The sequence below is a fragment of the Desmodus rotundus genome, chromosome 8, assembly GCF_022682495.2.
Source record: "Desmodus rotundus isolate HL8 chromosome 8, HLdesRot8A.1, whole genome shotgun sequence".
Classification (NCBI taxonomy): Eukaryota; Metazoa; Chordata; class Mammalia; order Chiroptera; family Phyllostomidae; genus Desmodus; species Desmodus rotundus.
Window position 1 is genome coordinate 11,667,721 of NC_071394.1, and position 18,545 is coordinate 11,686,265.

Sequence of the window (18,545 nt, forward strand, 5' to 3'; positions counted from 1 at the left end):
GAGTCTGAACGAAACCGGGTGAGGCCGGGGGGGAAGCCTCAGACATCGACAAAGCCATCTCCGTACCTGGCTCTGTGCTCAGACCCAGGGAGGCAGCGAGGGCAACGGAGCAGGGGCAGCTTCAGAGCCAGACAGGTGCTCTGTGACCTTGGCCCCGTGGCTTCCTGTCTCTGAGCCTTGGTGTCTTGGTCTATAAAATGGTGTCAGGCACAGTGCCTCACACAGAGCATGTCCTCAAGAAATGTTTGAATGGCACCGGGCTGAATGAGCAACAATCTCAACAGAGCCACTGACGGGAAATTCAGAGAGGCACTTTTCTGTCCTTTCCAGAAGATCTCAGTATGGTCTCTTAATTCTCCTGTTGTTTTTCAATCAGAGACCTGATTCCCCGCACCCCTCTCCCCAGGGTGATCTCCGAAGAACTGTATTGAGTTGCAATAATGTTGCCCAGTGTCTCTGTCGGGCCCTCCCTTTCTTTAAAGGGGATGCGGGCACACAGGTGGTGGCAAATTGAAGAGCCAATGGTAATCACATCTCGGGGAGGTGTGAGCACTTAAGGGCATTTGCAATTAAATTAGGGGGAGAAAAGCGGAAGGGCCACCCAGGGGGAGCTACCTGCCGCAGGGGGAGCTGCTGCACAGCCCAGGAGGAGGGTGTGGCTGCTGGGACTGGTCCAGCATGACTGGTTTTGCTCCGCAGGCTCAGTGTGACTATTGACGGTTGCTATCAGCCCTTTTACAGCTGGAATTCATGAACAAATCTGTACTCTCACCCTGTGGCATTTTTTTTTGCTCTCCGTTGTTTCCTTGTCTGAACTAGTCGATACCTAGACTCACATCATGGATATGAACCAGATACTGTCTCACCAGCTATGTTCAGGATGCTACATTACTGCTACAGGGGAAAGAGGTGGGGGACGTCCCCGATCTTTTAGGCGCCCACAGTCTAGGAACCAGACAGTTCTGATACTGTGTGACTAGGGCTCTGGCCAAGATAAGCATAGTGAAGAAGAGTACCATCAGAACCATCTTTTACAATCTCCGTCGGATCTCAGGAAGATCCCCAGTCCTCTCACCTGCCAAGCCAGGCTCTTCCCAAAGAATAAGCTTTATTAATAGTTTCAATCGGCCTATTCTTGATTTTGTTCTCTCCTGCAATCAGGGACTCTTCAGCCCGCAATGCATGAGGATTACTATCATTGATGGTGAGAGCACAGCCGGGCACTCAGTGTCTTGGCTGGAGTTCTCTGCACACAGGAGCGGACCAGGCAACAGGCAGGGCTGGGGGTTAGGGTTCATCCTGCCCCACCCTGGGAAGCGCCTTGGAGGTGGCAGACTCAAGAGGGAGGCAGAAACGCTCACCAGACTAGATCCAAAGCCCCAGTCTCTTCTCCCCAGACTGACTCTAGAACCTTCCTATAGCTCCTTGCTGTGCCTTTTTTTTTTTAAGGTACAGCTTTTATTTAAGGGGATGAGCTCCCTTCCCAAAACTTTTTTATGCCCTGCCCTCTTCTGTGGTTTCTTCTTGCATAAAATGGGCACAGATAGACCTATAGTATGGGATTCCTGGGAGGACTTAACAAGATAATGACCACGAACACCTGTGACACATTGCTATGTGTCATTAGCATTTTTTGAGCATCAGATGCTTTATGTGCTATGCACAGGGAATCTCACTTAATCCCTACAGAAACATTATGAACTTTTTTTGTTCATTTACTTATTCATTCTTAAAAAAAAAACCCCATTTATTGAGCACCAACTATCTGCCAACATTCGCAACATGCTGGGGATCCAGCCATGAACAGACCAGTGCCCTGCTGACAAGGAACTTATGTTCTAGTAGCTACTGTTACACCATTTCACAGACCAAGACACCAAGGCTCGGAGACATGCAGCCACTTGGCCAAGGTCACGTAGCCCCCTGCCTGGCTCTAAAGCCAGTCCTGGGTCCTTGGGTGGATCTCTGTGTTAGTGAGTGACCGATGGGGCTCAAGATACTAAGATGGATAAAAAGGTGACAGTGTAGGATTAAGAAAATGGCTAAAGAGAGAGAGAAATACCACCTCCCCTTCCATGCACGGCATCCCCTCATAAAGGATGTGCATGTGCCAGGCGGGGCGGCTGGATCTTTGTTCCATGGTTTGGTTCGGAGTGACCTGGTCCAATGCCCTCAGGCAACTGGGTGCCACAGGGCGGTTTATTCCAGCAGCTTCGGAAGGAGGCCAGTGGCTGCTGCTGTGTTTCTGGACTCTGCGTACAGCAGGCCCCTCTGCAGGACTAGAGGCAGCACGGGATTATGGGTTGCTCGGCCGCATCTAAGCATGGGATGGCTGCCACCCGGTCCTCAGAGTCTCTTTGGAAAGGGAACAACACCCCTGGAGATGGGGGCGCGGGCTCTTGCTGCTGACTTGGAACCTTCTGTACAAGCTGGGGTGAGAGGAGCTATCCAGGACCACCCAGGGTGGGAGGCTGGTTTTATATGCATCTCTCAGGCTGGCTGGAGCCCAAGGGAGACTCTGGCCAGCCTGGGTTACCACCACACACTGTCCTGTTGCGAGAACTGGTGGGCAAGCCGGCGGAGGGTGGCAACGCCCACAGGAAGAGACCCAGACACAGCGCAGGGGTGCTGGGGGGGTGGGGCATGCTGGGACAACCTCAGGTGGCCCAGGCCACCAGCTCCGGGGCACATGGCTCCTTGCCTTCTTCCTCCATCTCCCTGACACTTCATTTTTCCCTTTGTCTCTCTCTCTTCTTCATGTGTGTGTGTGTGCACATTTTCACTTTTTGATGCTTTTTTCCCTTTATTTCCTTCTCTCCACTCTCACGAATCACCCCTGGCTCTCTTGTCTGGGTCACACACATTCACTCTCACACAAACGTGCACCGTGGCAGAGTGCAGCGTCAGGCACGTGGGCCCAGCAGTCGGTCAGACCTGGTTCACATGCACCTCTGATGCCCTGTGCCCCCGGGCCCGTGACTGCACCTCGCCGAGTCTCTATGTCCTTGCTTATGAAGTGAAGATGAGAACTGGGGCCTTCCTCCTAGGGTAGTGGTGGGGACTAAACATATAAGGCCCGACGTTTTACCTGCTTGGACCTGAGTAAATGCTCTCTAAATGAGAGCTGCTCTGTCTTTCCAGTTCTGTTACATCCCCACCAATGACGATGACAGCGACAACTTTCGATTGTGTGTTGGCCTCTTTGGAAGCCCTCAGTAAGTGTAGCTATTAGGATAATTACAACAATTTTGTTAATTATGTTATATCACATTACTTAACTTTAAGAAAATTCAGACTAATTTTTAGAGCAGTTTTAGGTTCACAGAAAAAATTCACAAAGGGGAGGGTTCCCGTGAACCCTACCGTGTGAACCCTACCATGTGAACCGTACCGTGTGACAACTGATGAACCAGTGCTGATACGACCAAATTGGGCTATGCCCGGAGCCCATAGTTTATATTAGGGTGCGCTCTTTGTGTCGTGCATTTGATGGGTTTTGACACACATACAATGACGTGGGCCCGTCATTACAGTATCACACAGAATAGTCTCATCGCCCTAAACCCTCCCTGTACTTCTCCTGTTCATTCCCCTGTCTCTCTCTTCCCAACCCCTGGGAATCACCCATCTTAGTGTCTCTGTAGTTTGCCTTCAGCAGAACACGACAGAGCTGGAGCCAAACTGTATGCAAACGTTTCAGATTGGGCTCCTTCTTTTATCAATGCGCATTTAAGGTTCCCCCAAGTCTCTGCTTGGCTCCAGAGCTATTTCTTTTTATGGCTGAGTAACACTCCACGGCATGGATGCAGCATGGTTTGTTTATACAATCACCTCTGGAAGGGCATCTTGGCTGTTTCCAATTTCTGGCACACATTGCTTAACTTTTAATGGCATTTTGGTGCATTTTCATTAAAAAAAATTCCCCCCTGAACTGGCAGCCTTTCAGAAACACTGATGTCAGCATGTGTGCACACAACTCTTTGCCGATGCCTCCCAAACAGATAAAGCAAGGAGCTCCTGCGTCAGGTGTAGCCAGAGGAGGAGCCCACCCAGCCACCCGTCCACTGCTCCGGAAGGCGGGACTTTGCAACAGGCCCACGAAGGGCTAACCATTTCCCCCGATGTCAGACGCTTATGAGGTTTTAAATCGGGGTTTCTCAACCTTGCCATAGTTGACATTTTGGGCCAGCTAACTCTTTGCTGAGGGGGGCTGTCGTGGGCATCGTAGGGTGTTTAGCTACCTGCTAATATCCTTCCCCCACGACATGCCAGTAGCCACCCGCCTCGAACTGTGATAAACCAAAAATGTTTCCAGACGTGGCCAAAAGTTCCCTGGGGGTCTAACCTGCCCCTCACCACCTCCCACCCCCTCTGCTGAGAGCCACTGGTTTAAATGTCTTGTTATCATCAGTGCTGTTACAAGGAAAACTTTGAAGGCCACCCCAAACTGCAGCACAAAGCCACGCCTCCTAGGAAGGTTCTTTTGTTGTGAGGCATCTCAGGGTCTCCCTGAATTTCACTCTCTTCGGGTGTGTTTGCAGCCAGCATGGCCGAACGCTGCCCCTGTCCACACTGGCCTCTGTGTGGTTCCTCTGGAGACGACAGATTCAACGTCTCAGTGACTTGAAGCTTCCACGGACTTGCCAAATATCGCACTGCTAAAGGGGACAGGCCTGTCCCCGGACTGCAGTCCAGTGACTCCTCCGAGTCCGAAAGGCCTCACTAGGGACAGGCAACAATCCCTGCTCCTGCTCACCCCAGTTTATCCATCAGCCACTCCTGCTGGCTCTCCCTCCAAAATCTACCCCAGATCCGGCCTCTGCTCACCACTGTTCTAACCCTGGCCTAGGTTGTCATCGCCTCTCACCTGATTTGGTATTTGGTCTCCAGTCACCCAGTTTCTACACTATTTCAGGCCAATATTTAAAAAACAAAACCAACTAAATCTGATCATGTCACTCCCAGCTCCACCGGCTCCTGTTTCTGTTCTGCATTTGGCAGTGTTGTTACCACTCTGACGACGGTCCTCACCCCCGCCCCTGAAGAGGGGTCTTTAAGTAAGTGGACCTTTGAAGAATCAGAGGCGGGACATGTAAGGGTCTGGAAGGAGCAGGTGCAGGCCCAGGGTAGGTGCCCCTGCATCTGTGGAATTTACTGGGCCCACCTGAGCCCGTTTCCACCACCTGCTCCTGACTGCACCACCTTCTCAGTCCCCACGTGCCCTCCACCAGGGCCAGGCATCGGCATGGCTAACATCATACCCTGGCTAGGGGGCTGCTGCCGCTCTGTTCCCAGCACCCCCTTGACCACTCCCCGAGGTCTCTGGCTTCTCCAGTGGCCGCCCTGAGGGACCAGGTTAGCACCCCCAACACGGGGCAGAGTTCGTGCCCTGGGGACTGGGACCCTGAGCAACAGGAGAGGGAAGGACCTGACAAAGAAATCCCGCACACCCTCTACCCTCGGTGGGTTTTCTGAGACGCGCCAGATCAGACCTGTCAGATCTGCTGTCGTGCTTGTTTGAAAGGGCAGCTTTGTTCCAGCACGACTGATATCCTGGAGGACGAGCTGCGTGTGCAGTGAATTTTGCATTTGCCTGTGCCCGATGTCATCTGGGAGAAACAGCAGGCAAACCCAGCGGCACAGACGTGCCCCAAATGCACGCCTGCGCCCGCCTGGAATGTGGGCCAGCTACCTCAGTTTCCCTGTGTCAGGAGCCATGCCTGTCCACACCTGGCGTTAACAACCTTCCTCCAATTTCATCCCCTTTCACAGCCAACTGCCCCGCAAGCTGCAATCCCCACGGCAGCCGGCTCCTCAAGGCACGCTGCCTATTGATTGTAGTCCCGGCGTACTTCTAAACCGTGTATAACACTATGCTACTGCTTTCCTTGGGTTTTTTTTTTTTAATGTGACACGACAAAGTTTTTGTGTGTTGTGTCCCTAACCTCTTTTCCCTCAAAGCTCCGTGATGATCAGCGTGCAGTTTTGCACACTGCAGTAGATTTGGGGGACACGTGGTCTTATCGTAGAGCTGACCATATTGCATATGGGGCATGATTCAGAGCCACCGGCTAGGGCTCCCAATGAAGTACACAGTCAGCCGAACAACGCGTTCCTAGCACTGTCTTCTCTCCCTCACTTCTTTCCCCTCCGCCACGTTGCTGCCTGGGACAGCCCCTCTTCCCCTGTCCCCCCATAAAACAGCCTGCGTTTTCCAGGGAACCCAGAAGGAGATAGGACGGCAAGCGCGAAACCATAGGGTGGACCCAGGCTGGCCAGGTCTGAGTGACAGGGAGGCAGCCAGCGCGGCGGGAGCCCCGTGGAGAGTGCGTGTATCGGAAATGAGGTTGAGAGGTGGACACTTTTAGGATCTGGGCGGCCAGGGAAAGGAGTCTGGACGTGCGTTCACTTGCAGGGAGAAGCTATTAGATGATCCCAGTCCCTGGGAGTGATGTGATTTCGTTTGCATTTTTAAAAGATAACGGGTTGAGGAGGAAAGGCTGAATGAGGAGCGGTGAGACTGTAAGTGGGGAGACAGCTCAGGTCCAGGTGAACAAAGATGACTGCGTCTGGAGTGGCGGGCCCAGTCTGCCTCAGGAAGCAGCAGGGCACCCCGTTGTCCCTGTGCACGCGGGAGGGAAGGGAGAAACTCCAGGGGGCCCAAGGTCCAGTTCTGTGTATTGCATTATTTTGCAACTTGGGGTGGAGTCACAATTTTTTAGAGAGAAGAATTTAAAACATTAATGAAGATTCTGGAGGGTGCAGGCCTAGTCACAGGGTTGTGAAGGTGCAGAGCTCACGGATGGCTTTGGAATTAAACACAAAAACAGGTGTGTGTGGGCATGCGGGCGCACATGTGTGTGTTTGAAGAATTATGCAAGGGAAGGTTACTGTTTCCACTCACTCCTTTAGGGAATAACCACAACACGGTGAGCTGCACTGCGCTGCTTGTCTCTGAAACGCGGCCAAAGAGAGGAAAGATGAATCACACAGAGAAGGCTGCTGTCTCAGGGGCAGAGGAAGACAACAAGCTCGCAATTTGAGTCTGATTACAAACTGCTAAAATCAGGATTTCCAGTTAGGGACGAGGCTTTCACAGCCCTCTTTTTGGAGGGGGCATGGGAGCAGGGAGGGAGATTGATTTAAGTTAATTAAACCCAGGGCTTAATTAAGTGTTCTCAGATACAAACTGTATCCTTTCTGCATGGTTAATGTCAACCTGCATTCACAGCTCTATCAGCTTTGCTGGCTGGAAGTTCTGGGGAGCTGGGGAGTGGTTTCCTTAGAAATGTGAAGGCGGACACTTCTCTAGTTGTGCAAATCGTGGCGCAGTAGAATGGGAGACTTGGGGAAGAGACGGAGCTCCTTCCCAAGGAGAGTCAGGCTCCCTGGAGAAGCAGCAGGGGTTCTGATCTTGAGGTCAGGGAGGCGGCTCCTACTCTCCACGGGCCTCTTGCCGGCAGTGTGACCTTGGGCAAGTCACCTAACCCAGCCATGTTTTCATCACAAGACACGCTTTTGTGGTCCCATCCCCAGGCCCTGATCAAGATTTTGTCCACAAACTACATGTATCAGTCGACTTCATTTCCGTTTAGGATTCATCAAAATGCACACAGTAATGGCCATAGTACTACTTATCACGTGCTTCCTAGGTTCTCGGTTCAGCAAGTCCTCACTTAACGTTTGTCATCAATAGGTTCTGCGACTTTACACGACATGACATATAATGAAACCACCTTTACCATAGGCTGACTGACGTAAACAAGAGTTAAGTTCCTGCCGCATCTCATCAATGCTGTAACAAAGTGTCGAACGAAAAGATGCTGCATGAGGATCTGTGGTACGGTTCTAAGCACGTGATATAGATGACCTGTTTAAACCCCTAACAACTCCAAGAGGTAAATACTATTATCCCCATTTTACAGAGGACCGAAGATTGAATGCAAAGAAACAGTTTTACGTAGTCAGTGTCAAACAATGACCTCTTTTGCCTTCTCTTCTCTAAAACACGGACACTCCTCCCTATGTAGCCTCCCTCCAGGAGGTAAAAGGCTCTGACTTAAAGGTGCCGAGAAAGCTTCACAGACACACGATGCAGGAGGATGAGGGTGAAGGTGCCCGAGTGCTCAAGCCTGAACCCCTTTAGCAACATTCCCGTGCCCAGCAAATGAACTGGCGGCGCTACCTCATCTGAATGCGAGCATTTGTTCCCGTAGGTCATGCGGCGTATTTAAGTGTTGAAACTTAGATGATGCCCCTGCCTTCTCAGTCATGGGGTCAATGACCTAAAGCTTTCCAGAGGCTAGGAGACGGTAAGTGACATATCCAAGGCCTCATGTCTGCAAGAAACAGAATCAGGATTTGAATAGTCTTTAGAATCCGTGGGGAGGCAGCCCTGGGGCTGAGCTGGGGAGCAGTGGTGGTACCAGAGATGGGGCTGGGTTGCACACTAGGCTTGAAGGAAGTCACTGACGCTTGCTGGGCCTCAGTTTCCTCATCTGTGAATTGGGGATAATGCCAATCCTTATTGTGATGGGACACATCAAGTACAAAATAAACTCAAGGTATTGGGCTACTGTGAAAAAAAAATGATGTGAAATTAAAAAAAATCCTCAAGACAGGCCTTTCTCTCATTTGACCTACATTTCTAGGCAGATTGCCTTTAGGGCAAGCCTTGGGTCTGCAGGGAGGCGCACGGTTAACCTTGAGTTCCCAGGGCTGTGCTGCCCCTGCTCTGTGGGGAAGCGGCTTAGGGCAGCAAAGCAGCCAAACCCAGCACTATTGGGAGTATGCCAGGTCCCCGTTCCTCTAGCGACAGGTTCTACATGTCACTGCAGACACCTTGGTTTGGGGGTCAGGTGTGATGCTGAAGACACAGATGCTGACTTCAAGCCCAACTTGTGGATCCTGGGCCAAGGAACTTATGTGACTTTTCTAAGTTAGTCTGAGCATTCCTCCTCTGTGATGACTGGATGGTTTATCCAGCGGATGTGGAGAGACATGTTCCCGATTGAAGTAACAGTCCTGATTCTGTACTCCTCCTCTGTCCAAGCTCCTTGACAAGAGACCTTATAGAGCCCCCCCGCCCCCCGGACTCTGGCCACGTGACTTGCTTTGGCCAACTGGATGTTTGTTAGCGGAGAGGATGCAAGCCAAGGCTTGGAAAAGCACTGACCCTCACTCCTCTCACACCGCATGAGAACATGCCTCGGCAAGACTTCTCGGGGTGAGTGACATGTGGAGCTCTGTCACCTCACCTCTGCCATCCCAGCTGAGGTCGTCTTAGATCAGCCAGCATCCAGCCCACCACTATCCTGACCCTGAGCTGATCTCAGGTTCATGAGCAAACCCAACCCAGACAGGCTGAACGCTGTAGACTGTGAACTAAGTAAACATTTCTTCTTGTTAGTCTGTGAGGTGGGTGGAGGTTTGTTATGAAGCACTACTGTGGCAATGAATGGCTGATACGCATATATATTAAGACATCTAACGACACTATGGCTTTGATTATAATTAAAATTGCTACACCATCCAAACTTCCTTTCTCTGCCTCTTCCTTTGCTTTTGGAGGCACTGGCACAAAATATTTTCATGTTCCATATACATACACACTTGATGCAGACATTCGCACGCTATTCCAATTAAATCCTGTACGAGGAAATGAAAAACTCTGAAAGCTTTGCTCTCCCCAGGATGTCTCACTTATCCTCTTCCAATCCACGCATCTTAAATAAAAGTCCAAGGCACATTTTAAATAAACAGGCCGTGTTTGTTTAAGAGCACTCCCACTCAATGCCAAGAACCTGCCTGTCGAACAGTCCACCAGACTGTGGTCCTCTTCCAAGTGTAGCTTCCCCAGACTCCGCAGGGTCCTCCTACTTAGAATTGCTGCTCCAGCTTCAAATCCTGTCCTCTGTCCGTGAGGGGCTGAGAGCCCTGAAGGCGCCCTCGGCCACCTCGCCTCGATGGCCGTGCCTGGAGCCTACCTGTGCACCCTCCCACAGCATCATCTGTGTGCTCCTTGCACCTTGTGTTTTGTTAGGAGGCAACTGCAGACAGACTGGATCCTGGTCCCCCTCCCTGGCCTCACAATGTTGGGCAAGGTCCCCAGTCCCTCTGGGCCCCCGTGTCCTCATCTGAGAGGTGCAGACAACAACCATGAGAGAGCCTTGCAGGGTTGCCTGTGAAGACAAAAGGAGGCGGTGGAACTCCGACTCTTCGCAGAGGAAGCCCATAATAGATGTCAGCTATTGTTATAATTGTATGCACGGTACCATGGGAACCTGGAATCTTGGAGAGCAATTATTTAAGAATTACCATGTGTTCACTCTTTTGAGTATTTTAATAACTGTTTTAGTACTGTTTCATACGTTTACTTCATGTTTTAAACTTCACGACAACAGGTAGGCTGTCATATAGGTAGTGTTATTGTCTCCAATTTATTGATGAGAATGGAGGCACAGAGAGGTTAAGCAACTTGCCCAAGGGCACACAGCTAACAGATCACCACGATACCACTCTTCCCACTTTATCAGAGTGAGTCGCCCATCTCTCCCATTGGGGATCTGGACTGTAATTCATTCGTGCCTTCCTAGTGCTTTGCACACCGTCAGACCATCACAGTGGTGGAGACTGCCGCAGAATGTTCTGTCCCCTGCTGGTCTTTTCTCTCTCAACATCAATCCCCTTGAGGGTGGAGGTCTGGGTCCCCTGGCCCTGCACCTGCTTGTTTCTGATCCAACCATGTGGGACCAGATGGCGCCTAGAAGAGGAAACGAGCTCCTTCTCACACTGGCATCCACGTGCTCTGGGCTCTCCACACCGCCTCACAATCCAGCTTGATTCAAGACACAGGGAGCAAACAAGGCTTTCAGCAGCCTCAGGCGAGCAGCGGGGAAATGAGTGGACTGGTACACAAAGGCGCGTTTCATAATGCTATTGCGCTACCCTGTTCCTCACGGAGCCGTTGTGACATTCTGCATTAAAGAGGTGACGACCCTCAACTGCAGCTCGTAGCAGAGGCTGGGCATCAGGTGGGCCCCCGGCCACGCCTGGCGATGGTGGCACGCTGGGATCGGGGGCACTGCGGGCTTCGTGCAGAAATGTCCTTGCTGACCCTTGGCAGCGTGGCTGCTCTTCTGCTCGCCTGTCAGGAGCATAGTTTTCATTAAATATTAAGGAGCTGTTTGTTAAAATAATGTCGTCATGGTAACTAGGGGGGAGGAGTGCTGACATAGCCTGGTGCTGCCTGAATTGCAGCATATTAATCAAGTGTTGGGTGCTATTTAATGAGCTTCCCTGTGGCATTGCATCTGGGGGACCCAGGGGCTGGGGACTTGTCCTGATGTCACTGTCGAGAGTGAGGGCTCTCACAAGTTCCTGCGGTGGTGTTGGCTAAACGGACAGATGGATGGATGAATGCCGGAACCAGAATTTTAGACGGTCACGTCTCCGAGCTGTTTCTGACAGCTCTTCCATTTATTTTCCCTTCTATGGTGGAAAAACATATATTTTTTTGCCAGAGAACTGGGGAAAAAGAGGTCAGGAAAGTAACTGGGGGAAGACCATGGCCAGAGATTTCTTTGCTTAAAAGCAGAGGTAATGGCCACAGTAGGGAGGCAAAGGAGCCGAGTGTGGAGCGGGACAGCGGGGCCCACAGCCCAGCTCCGTCTCCTCTCACTATGTGGTCACACGCCAGTGACCTGTGGCCCCAGCGCTCATGTTTCTCTGCACGTCCAAGGGTTGGGGACTGCACACACTTCACAGGGCTGTTTGAGGAGATTAAGGAGATGAAACTCTTACCACCATGCTTGGCGGAGTAAATGCTCAGTGAATTCTGCCCAGCACCTCTATTCCTTCTGTCACGGCTGCTGCCACCACCACTGTTATGAAAGCCACCACTCAGGGTTGTCCCCGCAGTGTTCTCAAGGTCTAACGGTCCAATTGGGCCCCGAGCAGCCTCTGCAGGATCCAGACCCAGGTCTGGTGACTCAACTGCTGGTGTTCTTTCTGGAGGCAGCCAACTTTTTCTGGACAGGCCCAGATAGTAAATACTTCAGGCTTGGCAAGTCCTATGCGCACTCTGTCACATGTTGTTCTCCATTCTTTTTTTTTAAACAACTCTTTAAAAATATAAAACCATTCTTAGTTCACAGGCTGCTCAGAGATAGGCATAATTGGCAGGTTCCTGCCATCTGTCTTATGAGGAAATAGAAGACAAAAGAAAAGCAAAGTAAAAGGCGATGTAATGTGTATATATGGGTTTTTGTCCCAGTAAGAGTAGGTTGAAGCTACACGTAAAAAAAGAAAGACCTGGGTCTGGGAATTTGTTTTACTAAAGCAATTCTGAGAAAAAAAGAACAAAACTGGAGGTATCACAATTTCTGTCTTCAAACTATACTACAAAGCTACAGTAATCAAAACAGCATGGCACTGGCCGAAAAAACAGACACAAAGGCCAACGGGACAGAAAAGAGCTCTAAGAAGGGCATGTCTTAGAAGGAGCCCGAGAGTCCTTCCAGCCAGCAGCAGCGAGCGGAGCATTTTACTAGCAGAACCTGCCGCACAGACCAGGCGGCACTGAGCACATGTACATGCGACCTCACAAGCCCGCCTCGTTCACGTGCCCTAGGCCCTCTCCCTCACCCTACCGCCCCTCGCGGTTTCTACATTACCATGGAACAGAGTCTGTAAAAACACTGCTCTACTCAAAACCACTCCCCACTCCAACATTTCTCATCGATGCTTCTCCAACCTGCACTTGAATTCTGCCAGCGACGGGGAAATCACTACTTCCACTGGATGCCTATTTCACCTCTGCCTACCTCCTTTGTGGGGGTGATTTTCCTCAGGTTAAGTCAATAGCTGTTCACCCGCCTCCTGTCGGTGACAGCCTTGAAACACGCAACGACCGCTTTCTTGCCTCTCTTTAGTCCTGTCTCCTCAGGGCTGTGGCTTACAAACTGGCGTGAGCCAGGCAGTTCCCTCTCCATTCTGAGATTGTCTTCCACGCCCTGGTTAGACATTCCCTGGAAACCAAGCACATGCCCTCTGGATGGTGGCTCTGAGCTGCTGTGTTCTCAGGGCAGACAGGACAGCCCAGACACCTGCAGGCTGGGTTTGCCTCTGGGGAGGGACTGGCAGGGACCCAGTACTTGCGAGGGGCGCACACCTGGATTCTCTGCACTGTGCCGTGTCCAGACGCATCTGGACGGAAACAGTCTCAGAGCAGCCCCCGCTCCTCCCATTCATCTTTCCCTTCATGACACCCACCCCAGGCCCCGACCTGCCGCCGGCATGTCACTCACCAGTCCCGTATCGCTTACATCCTGGGAATCTTTTTACACTTTGACTCCGCAGCCGGTCAGTGCGTCAAGACCTACAAAGAAGAGAAACTCAGTATGAAAAGCAGGGCAGAGCCACTGGGTGTCCGCTCTCTCTTCTGGCAGGACGGCGGCACTGGGGGGCTGGGATGGAGACTGGGGCAATAAAGGAAAAGGAAATGGTGAGGACCGAGCTGCTCATTAAACCAACCTCAAAAATCTCTGGGCTTTGTGGTGATTCTGAGAGAGAAAAAAGACCCTCACCCTGGGTGAGTCAGCAGCTTGTTGAGAAGCAGCCTTTTCGCAGAGCAGAACTCCCAGCAAGGTCTCCCAGGCTGGTGGGGTGGAGGGAGGTGCCTCCTGACCCTCAGTGGGAGTCTCCTCCAGCTCTGCTGTCTCTTCCTAACAGCAGAGCACTCTTTGGGGTTGCATTTGGATGAGGGGGAAGGGGAAGCCCAGTGTGCAGTCCTCGAGTCCAAAAGACACTGTGGGCCTTAAAACAAAAGCCCTGAGTGCGTATTTATGTCCTGGAATTCTACTGCCAGGCGGGCCCTGTGTGCTTTGAAAATTCCCCAGGAGAGCGGTAGCTGGAGGAACAGGGGTGTGTGCCCAGCTCGGAGGCAATCTTTGAGGCCTTTGAGGCAAGTCGAGGCCTGAGCTCTGGAGGTTTCTGAGATGGCAGGGGCCCACCTGCAGTGCACGTGTGCTCACAGAGCAGGTGCTGGGGAGGGGTGGGCAGCCCAGCCGTCTCCGTCCCCAAACCCAGCCCTCCTTCTGGGCAAAACTTGTTTTTTCTTGTTTCCCTGAGAATTTGGAGGTGAGCGGAGCTTTCTTGATTCATCTGTCTGTTTGGTAGAGGTGGGGGGCGGGTATCACCTTAATGGCAATGGTTCCTGTTGACTGACTTTCCCTGCGCCAGGCGCTCTCCATCTGATCTAGATTCTTGCTGTGCAGGGGTGAATTCACATCACCTACGAGCTTGTTGGAAAGGCAGGTGCTCAGGCCCCACCTAGGCCTGCAGGATCGGAACCTGCTTTTTACAAGCTCCTCAGGTGACTCCTGGGCACGTTAAAGTCTGCGAAGTGTTCACGTATACGCCTCCTCATCATGGACGGAGGGAAGTCAGGCAGTGCCAGTCCTCACAGCCCATTCTCAGGGGGCTTGGGGGAGGACATGGGCAGAGAGAAGCCAGGACTTGGCTATTGTGGTTGTAGAGCTGGTAAGAGGCAGAGTGGGTTAAAACCCGTGTCTGTGGGATGCCCAAGCTGCTGCCTTTCTGACGGCACTGTCTTAGGGAATGAGGATGAGAGGGTGAAGGGGCAGGCAGGCCTGACTTGGGGGGAGTGGATGTGGGAAGGGCACTCAGCTGGGGGCGGGCGGGGGTTGGTGATCTCAGGCACCGGAGAGGCACAGTCCGGGGGGGTGGGGGGTGTACTGGAGGCTGCTAAGAGAGGGAGGTGTTGATACTGGAGGGGGTTCCCCTCCTCCTCGCTTTGGTCAAAGGCCAGCCAAATCCCCCAGACAGAAGTTCTGGGCACCCTTCCTGCAGGGAAATTCAAGCCTCTGCACAAATCCCAGTGATTAATTGACCTTGACTCTGGTAAGTTTAGCTCTCCCGCCCACTGCCCTGAGAACCCACTGCCCTGAGAACTAACCGCCCAGAGGGAGAAGGGCCCCAGGCGACAGGCGAACCTGGATATTCCAGGCGCTGACTTGACTGCAAAACCCTGTGTGGTCTAGAAAGAACTTTATATCCACTAGCTGACCTGCTCCTTCAAAGAACTTGGGGAGGGTCACTAGTGCTATTTTGCCATTGAGAAAACTGAGGCACAGAGAGGTTAAGTGGTTTTCCTGTGTCATACAGCTTTGGGGCAAGCCTGGGTTGAGGTCCTCTGACTCCAAGTCTAGAGGTGTGAGCACCGCTGCCCTTGATGGGGAAAGAGATCACATCACATCACCCAACTATATATGATCTTGCTCTGCATTCTAACCGATGAGTTTACGGAGCTGACTCATAGGCCAGGAGGAAAGCAGTCCACAGCCCACATGGGGAGTGTGACTGGTACCTTTCTCGATGTAAATTGGCCAGTTGGCATTCCTGCGTTATCTGTGAGACATGGATTATATCGTATATTGTCCCACTGCACATGCTTCCATAAAGCAGATGAGTGCAAATCAGGTGAACAGGGGAAGGATGTCAATAAAATGGGGGGGGTTGCACTAGTCCATTGGCAGATGTTCCCACCATAGTAATGTTTTGCATCACCAAGTGACAACAGTTGGATGGAAAATGCCCCAACTCCGCAAGCAACAGCGAACTCCTCCCTGTCCAGATACCCACTGCTCCACGCTCCTCCTCTCGGCCGGCGGAGCCATGTGTTCTGTCCTAGAAGCTCTTGTGGCTCCATTCTCCCTGATCTTTGGGCAAAGGCCATGGGCTAGCTCGTGCATCCCTGTGCATTTTAGCAAAGCCTGACACTGCTTTCCCTCCAGAAAAAATGCCTGTCCCTGCTGCACAGCAGCCTTACCCTGCTGTCTCATCCCTCCCCCAAGAGCCCCCTTTGGGTTTTGAAAATATAGCCCTCTCGTTACTCGGGTCATAAATAACAGTTTTCCTCTTAATTCAGATTTTAGGATGTCTTTTAAACTGTGCCAATGTCACCTCTAGGATTGGGCTTCATTAGAGTGTTGTCTGAATTGGAAGGCTCTGCTGCACCCCAATTGTCCCCGAAGGCACTATGAGTTTTGAATTTTTCTGAATGCGAGGTTCTCTAGGAATGCATCTATCATTTTATAGCAGAAATGCGTACGTAATGGAAATATTGTTATAGGTACTAATAACTACATGTAACAAATGTATACATTATTAAATATTGAACATGCTAATATTATTAAATATTAAATACTATATTAAATATTTGATTAACAATCATTTATTGAATCCTGTATGTACCTGATTCTGTGCAAAGCACCAGAGAGACATAAATAAATGAGACCCAGTCCCTACCCTTAGGAACTCATGGTATAAACAAGGAGAAAGACAAATGAGAGCCTGACTGTGAGAAAGGACCATGTTCACGAGGGGCTACAATGTACACAAGGGGACACAAGGAAGCCGCTAACAGATGCCCGATTTGTCCCAGGACCATGCTCCTTCTCTGGGGGCCTCCGAGGTCCTTTGAGGTCTGGCCCCTGCTCAACTCTCCCTGCCTCACGCCACCCTGCCCTTGGTTCACCATCTGCTAAGTTTCTTGAACACACTGTGCGCTGTGCAGCCACAGGGCTGTGAAGTCCCTTGCTTCAATGCTCTGTCCTCCCTCTTCCCCGAACTCACCCCGACTTTCCCTATGGGACTGAGGGAGGTAACACACACAGAGTGCTTAGAGTCGTGTAAGCAGGTATACTGGTTACTATTATTATCGATAATGCTTATTATCCTCAGCTGACTATGTGCTTCTTCGTGAGCACAGAGCAGCAGTGGCTCGGCTAGGGCTGCACACTGAATTGTTCTCAGAGCTGGGTTGTCTCATTGAATTGGTTCTGTTTCCCCATTTACCCGCAAACCCAGCACCGCGCCACTGCCCAACTGGACCCTTGGTCCTGACCAGGGGGCGTGGCGGGGGGAGAGGACTGGTGGTGGAGATGGGATGTGTGAGTGCAGTCCTGGTCCTCTCGCACACTTCTCCTGTGTCCTCGCGCTGATCACGTCCCGCCTCGGGACCTTGGCCTCCTCATCAGCCACGGGGGGCTAAACACAGCCTGCCTCCTTGGGCTGCGTGAGGGACCGTGGTGCCCGGAGCATTTCTGCACATGGAAAGTGGCAGCTTTCGTGACGAGCATTACGGATGAATTACAGATCATTCAATACCTTTCCAGTGCTAAATGTGCTCACACTTCCAGTCTTCCTGGCTCAGGGCCCCCTTTCACCAGTAAGTGCTGGTCAGATGAAGCAAAATCCTGGTAAGGAAACCCTCCCCCCCCCCCCCCCCCCCCGCCGTAGGATTTTCCCTACAGGTCCCCCTTATCCCCTTTAGCCCACGTTAAATCTATCAAGTTTCTAGACACCCGAAGGGAGAAAAAAAGGCAAGCCACTTCAACAGTCTGTAGAAGAAGAACACCCTCCCCTAGTGCCACTCCTTCTAAGGCAGTTTATTCCGTTCCATTTTTCACTCAGCAAACATTTAGCAGGTGACCGAGAAACTCCAGGTCTAGTAAACATGCCACTGTGTGCTGTGGTGACAGCCTCACATTGATATGAGAGAGAGACAGAGACAGAATGCAATCATGGAGTATAGGGGCGGAGCGACGGGCTCTGGCTCCAGACTGGATATAGGAGAGGACAGTCAAGTTAAAAGAAGGCAAAAAGCTAAAGCCACTTCTGGGGAGCCATCATTCTGCAAGCTGGAAGTATAGCCTTAAGTTGCTTGTCTGCTCCAGAAAATGTTTTGTCTTAGTCACCACCAACAGCCTTTCATTATAAAAAAGAAGTCACTAATGAATGACTAACACAACGGCCTCCACTTCCTGAGTGCTCGCTCTGTGCCAGGCACTGAACAGGGTCCTCATGTCTTATCTCTCTTCCCACAGCAACTCCAAGAAGCAGGTGTTCCTATACCCATGTTACAGATGGCAGACCTGAAACCTGGAGCGATCGAGTAAGTGGCCCGGTGCCACAGGGGTAGAAAGCCCAGCCCTGGGGCTAGAACTGTGGCCTTATTGAGCATGTCTTTCCATTCTTCCCTGACTGACTTTTTTAAAAAACAATTTTTTAAAATTTATTGATTTTAGAAAGAGAGAGGGAGGGAGGGAGACAGGGAGAGAGACAGAGAATTTGTTGTTTCACTAATTTATGCACTCATTGGTTGCTTCTTGCTTCTTGTACGTGCCCTGACTGGGGATCAAACCTGCAACTTCGGTGCATTGGGACGATGCCCCAACCGAGTGACCTTGCCAGGGTTGTTTCTTAAACTTGGCTTCATGACTGGAATGGCTGGAAAACTGGGCCATCCCTCCCACCAATCCCACCTACTCTTCCACTAAGACCCCCAAAGTGTATGGAGGAGGCTGAGTTTATAACCTCCCCAGGGTGTGTGGGGGCAGCTTGACGTCTTGGCCGAGAACACCAAATTCTACTCCAGAATTGATCTGTATTTGTTTCCCAAATTTCCCCCTCAAAATTGTCAGCCAACACTCTAAAAAGACGTGCCTAGCAGCAGGCATGGC

General features: G+C 51.4%; 1 protein-coding gene across 1 annotated transcript in view; it reads right to left on the reverse strand.

Annotated features, from left to right (window-relative positions):
- ZHX2 (zinc fingers and homeoboxes 2) overlaps nt 1–18,545 on the reverse strand; it is a 134,619-nt gene that overhangs the window by 49,071 nt on the left and 67,003 nt on the right. Inside the window, exon 2 of the mRNA XM_053930449.1 lies at nt 13,308–13,378. The gene's annotated coding sequence lies outside the window, so the exon portion shown is untranslated. The remainder of the gene's footprint in view (nt 1–13,307; nt 13,379–18,545) is intronic.